Source organism: Pecten maximus, chromosome 9, assembly GCF_902652985.1.
Source record: "Pecten maximus chromosome 9, xPecMax1.1, whole genome shotgun sequence".
Taxonomy (NCBI): Eukaryota; Metazoa; Mollusca; class Bivalvia; order Pectinida; family Pectinidae; genus Pecten; species Pecten maximus.
The window spans coordinates 2,324,461-2,331,280 of NC_047023.1; positions in this window are offsets into that span (position 1 = coordinate 2,324,461).

The window sequence follows — 6,820 nt, forward strand, 5'->3', positions numbered from 1 at the left end:
TATAAGTCATACCGGTTAGATATTAAATATCTGTCAAAGTGGTTAGTAACCGGTAAATGATCAAAGGTCTGTCATAGCGTGTAATGATCAAGGGTCTGTCAAAGTCGTCAATGATTAAAGAACTGTCTTATCGATTTTTGTTTTTTGTTGTTTTTTTGGCGAGGGTCTCGGGGCCAAAATTTCGGAAAATGAAATGATTATATCTTCGGGGATAAGATTTTCGATAAGCAGGGGGGGGGGGGGGGGGGGTGTTGGGCATGGGCTTTTTTTTAAAGACTATAAAACAATTTTAAGTACTAGGTAAAATTTGTTGTACATTGAAAACCAATAGTGCTGTTACATGATATCATGCGAGCCTAAAGCTTACAATATAATTTTTTTTATTTTTTTATTTTTTAAACAGTTTGCATGATAAACATCAAACAGGTTACATTTCACAAGTACAATTATATAATAACTCGCTCACAAATTTTCTTCATTTTCTCATTTGAACAGTTTAACTGATCACACTAATACTTATGTTAGATCCAACCCACCTTACATTCATACTCGCATACAACATGAAGACATATAGAATCGGACAAAACACAACGAAACAGCAGAACAAAAACATAACTCATATAAAAGAGCTATAACAAAGAAAGAGACAGAAAAGAGGGGGGTGATGGTGATGGAAAAGATAGAGAAGAGAGGGGGATATTAGGGTGAGAGATGGTCAGACTTTCGGTTTGTATATTACATTTTTTTTTTTTTAACGTTTTTGATCAGGCAAGTTCAACCAGTTTTAACCATTTTTTCCATTCATTATTTAAAACATTGAGGCACTGTCCCCCTTTTCCCTGAACAATGTACTTTTGGACTTTGTTATAATCTTTTATCAAAATGCCATAATATTTAATGATTTATGAGCGCACCTGGTTTGGTACAGATATTGTTTAAAAATTAAAAAAATTTCATTATCAACTTTATTATCAATGCCTATATGTTCAAATAATCCAAAAATCATAGCTTGTTTATTAATTGCAAAAGGAATAGTAATGATCTCTAAAAGTGATTCAAAATTGAACAAAAATTGTTGAACTTCATTACATTCCCATAAAATATGGGTGATTGTCTCCCTGTCACCATTGCAGAATGTACAGTTAGGATTATTTGTTTGGCCAATCTTGTAAATAAAAGCATTAGTGGTTAGTATGTGATGATTAATTCTAAACTGTAGCCATTGTAGTTTTGTATTTTTTGTTATTCTAAATGGGAGAGAGTATATCTTTCTCCATGCATCATTATTAAAATCAAATATATTTCCCCACTTATTTTGAGCTAAAACAATGTTTTCTTGTTTTATAAGTAGTTTGTAACAATCTTGAGACCCCTTTTTCTGTTTAAAAATAATTTCTGAATCTAAAGGGATGATCGGGTATTGTGGGGTTCTATTTAGGATAGGATAGTTATTAAGGAACTCTTTTATGCTTCTTATTACTCCATGATATTGTAAATAGTTAGCTTTGTTCCCATATATATTGCAAAATTCTTCAAATGAAAAGAAAGAACCATCACTTTTATCCTTAATTAGATCATTAATTATTATTATTCCTTTCTTAAACCATTTCGGCAAAAAAAATACTTTTTTACCCACAATTATATTTTTATTATGCCATAACGGTGATTTAAGAATAGAGTAACCATCTTTCTTATATATTTCTTCTCTTACTCTAAGATTATTCCAGGCTTTAAAAACATCCACCCAAAAAACATTCTTACAACAAGTCAATATTTTGTCAAGATATTTCCTTCCAGAAACAGCCAAAAGGTTAAGTTTTATTCGGGTCTTAAGTATTTCTAACCATTTCCCTTTTGAATTGAAAATCCTTCTTATCCATCCTATCTTTAAAGACTCAATAAAAGCTATCAAATTAACCATTTTAAGGCCACCATCACTATAATTTTGAATAATTACATCCCTCTTTACTTTATCTGTTTTACTGTTCCATAGAAAATTAAACAGAAGTGAATTCAGTTCTTTTACAAACTTTCCATCTGGATTTGATAGGGAAATAAACAAATGATTTAACTGTGATATTAATAGTGATTTAATTATTGTGATTCTTCCTATTGGAGTAAGTTACCTTTTACTCCAACTCTTAATTATTGATTTCATCTTAGTAAGTTTTTTATCAAAATTCATTTTAGGTATTTTATGTAAATCTACATGAAATTCAATCCCAAGAAGGGTAAATCTATCTACTCCCCATTTAAAATTCAACTCTGGTAGAAAAATGTCATTACTGTATTTTTTGCTGCCTATCCAAACAAGTTGTGTTTTACCTGTATTGACTTTTAGACCTGAAATTTTTGCAAAAATATCTAATTACTCAGTTGATTTCTTCATTGATTTCTCGGTTCCATCTAGTATTAGTGAAGTATCATCTACATATTGAGAGTTTAAAATAGGGCAGTTATTAACATTTATACCAATTATATCTTTTTTATTTCGGATTTGTATTGCCAGAATCTCTACACACATTATAAATAAATATGGGGCGATCGGGTCGCCTTGGCGAAAGCCTCCCTTGATATTGAAGAAAGATGATAAATTACCTCCTTTATCAATGGCAGAATTACTGTTATAATGTAATATTTTAACCCATTTTCTTATATCATTACCAAAACTGAGATATTTCAAAACATTATCAATAAATTTCCAGGACACAGAATCAAAAGCCTTCTCAAAATCTATAAGCAAAAGCATACCAGGTATATCATTTTCTTCTGTATATTGCATGATGTCATAAATAAGTCTAGTATTTTCTCCAAGATAACGACCTGATTGAAAGCCAGTCTGATCCGAGTTAATTAGTTTATCTAAGACTGATTTAAATCCACTTGTAATGGATCCAGAGGCAATTTTATAAACATCATTTAGAAGGGATATCGGTCGCCAGTTTTTTATGAGATATTTAGATTTATTCTGTTTAGGAATACAAGTAATAATGCCCTGTCGTTGGGTAATGGATAATTGGCCACTTACAAAACCAAAATTTATAGACCGTACAATAAAATTACCTATCTTTTTCCAAAAACATTTTAGAAAATTCTGAGGTAAAGCCATCAGACCCAGGACTCTTATTATTTTTCATATTTTTAAGAGTTACAGAAGCTTCTTTTAACGATATCATACCCTCTAGACCCAAAGCTTCCTCTCTATCTAATTTAGGAACATCAAACTGATCAAAAAATTCATCAATATTTACTTCATTAGTGTTACTATCTATTCCATATAAATTTTCATAAAAAGTTTTTACCTCAGTCAAAATATCTTCCTGTTTTGTTATTATTTCCCCATTATTTTGCTGTAATTTTGGAATTATCTTCGATGTAAAGCTTCAATTTTCTAAATTATAAAAATAATTAGTGGGTTTTCCCCTTCCTCAATCCATTGAGCCTTAGCTCTCACTATACTGCCCTTAATTCTTTGTGACCTTACATCTTTCAATTCTTTTTTTTTCAGATTTAAAACTTCAATGTCAACATTATTTTGACTTTCTAACAATTGCACTTCATGTAGGAGTTTTTTTCTCTTAGTCGACTTTGTTTCTTTTTAAAAGATGAGTAGGAAATAGTTTTACCTCTGACTTCCATTAAAAGATTTTCTAAGAATAGCTGATCATTTATAAAAAAAATTGCAAACATGAATCAGGGATATCAGTTATCCTTTCAGGATTGTAAACTGGAAGACTATATTGCATTTTAATTTGTTCAATAGTGTCATTTATAATTTCAAGATAGTTTTGATCATGCAACAATGAATTATTGAATTCCATAAGCCTTTACCTTTTTTGAATTCATTAAATTATAAAGTTATTTTTGGGAAGGAATGATAAGATCTATATCCTGGTTCTATGGCTGAATCAGAGATACTTGGTAGAAGGTTTACAGATACTAAAAAGAAATCTAATCGTGCTTGTTTTATTGGTCTACTCTTTCTCCATGTGTATCTTGAAGTATTAGGATGTTGCTCTCTATACACATCAACTAAATCAAAATTCTCTATAACTTCTAAAATCTTTTCCCTAGGTTTTGGATTATTTACCGGTTTATAATTTTTATCATAATCTATGTCAGGGTCAATCAAAATAGAATATAATATAGCAGATTTTGGGATTGAACATAAAGAATTCTTTAAAATGTATTTAGATTTCTGTCCCTTTGATTTTATGTTCAAACGATCCTGCTTTAATTACAAATACGTGTTGTTTATACTAAACATGAAAATATAGCACCATCGTTATGTTTAAATCTAATTAATTCTCGGTATAAATAAACAAAGGTCGTATATATAAGTTTTCCATTGCAAATTTTTACCTGTGAATCTGTGAAAAAAACACAACAATTTGTCTAATCATTACATTGTGTAAATATAATTTCAAACGTTTGGCGGGTAGGAATTAGGTTGAAATTATTTTCTCTATGTTATTCAGTACAAATATGTTGCGTGATGATATGTGATTTGCATGTGTGTTGCCTGCACGTGTACGTGTCATTCACGCGACACATGTAGCGGCAAGCAGGCACAAATTCATTTTTTTCAAATGATGAAAAATTGAGAGTGAGTTTAGGCGGAAATAGAATACAAATAAATTTTTTTTTTATAAATTATATACATATATTGGAAATTAGTGATTTGGGGAGTAGTATGGAAGTTGATAAAGATTCTGATCAATTCATACTAAATATCAAAGTGTAACAATGTAGGGCTTTAATAAATGTACTTAGTTCAAGTCTCACCCCGCGTCTCATGTTATAGCGAGTAAGACAGCTCTATGATGAAAATATGAAGATGGTCAGATAATTCGTTGTCTCGGACACAGTGTCAATACACAAATAAAGTATTCACAACAGTGTCAATACACAGATAAAGTATACACCACAGTGTCAACACACAGATACACCATATACCACAATGTCAACACACAAATAAAGTATACACCACAGTGTCAACACACAAATACAGCTTATACCACAATGTCAACACACAAATACAGCTTATACCACAGTGTCAATACACAAATAAAGTATACACCACAGTGTCAATACACAAAGACAAAATATACCACAGTGTCAACACACAAAGACAAAATATACCACAGTGTCAACACACAAATACACCATATACCACAATGTCAACACACAAATAAAGTATACACCACAGTGTCAAAACACAAATACACCATATACCACAATGTCAACACACAAATACACCATCGCCACAATGTCAACACACAAATACAGTATATACCACAATGTCAATACACAAATAAAGTATACACTACAGTGTCATCACACAAATACACCATCGCCACAATGTCAACACACAAATACAGTATATACCACAATGTCAACACACAAATACACCATATACCACAATGTCAACACACAAATACACCATATACCACAGTGTCAACACACAAATAAAGTATACACCACAGTGTCAACACACAAATACAGTATACACCACAGTGACAACACACAAATACAGCATATATCACAGTGTCAAAACACAAATACACCATATACCACAATGATAACACACAAATAAAGTATACACCACAGTGTCAACACACAAATAAAGTATACACCACAGTGTCAACACACAAATACAGCATATACCACAGTGTCAAAACACAAATACACCATCGCCACAATGTCAACACACTAATGCAGTATATACCACAATGTCAACACACAAATACATCATCTACCACAGCGTTAACTAATCATTCTGTACGTAATACTATATTACTTTTGTCACTATAAGAACATCCTGGTAGAATTTTCGGAGTGTGGAAATAAAGTCAATAAAACATAACAGATATCATAGATCTATTGTAAACAAAGTAAACAAACATCGGTATGAACAGAAGTGCCTAATGCGGATTTTATAGAGACAATGACTTGTATTGAATATATGATACACTGGTCCCTAGACATCATTCTACTATAATGCAATGTTCTTCCACACAAAGGTGTGAGATAAACAACATATTCAGAGAAAAGTAGAAAGAAGAAAAACGTTGCATGGTACCGATGTTCGAAACCAGGTAATATGAATGTCGATTTTAAATTAAAAAAAAAAAAAAAAAACAGCAGTCAAACTGAAACGGAAGAGAACACTAATCCTAAGGACTTAGGAATCACGTTCAATATAAATAAAAAAAAAACAATGTGTCAGATTTATACATTGGCGACAAGGGCCAAGTTATTTTATGTTCAAGTTATACGGAATGTATCATGCATGCGGTGTCTCAGTAGATAACACCATCCGTATTATAATAACAAGTTGCGGTAATCAGCCAGCTGCTGTCCATTATACAAAATAATACCGTGACAACAGGAATATTCTTAAGAAATTAGAATTGATCTTGGCTATCAGCTATCAATCTTCTCTGATGATAAAATATGCGATTTTATGTCAAACAGGCAGGTTTTTATCAATAAATAAACATTTGAAATTATTAAGAATTGAAGCTTACTTTTGTCATTAGATATTTGATATCGATTTAATAATACAAGCGTCCTTTTAATTGTGGATATTATTGTATTTAGCTAAGATGCGTAAATCTATTATAGATTGATTTTATACTATATATACGATAGCATAAGTCTGATAACTCATTTTGCTTGGAGGAAACTACTGAAACTAGTACTCAAAATAAACTGTATAGACTGTGATGGGAACGCGTCTTCACTGTGTGTAGGCATTATTCAAAACAACATTCTACCCCGTCATATTTCACTCACCTGTGATGCCTGCAGCTTGTCC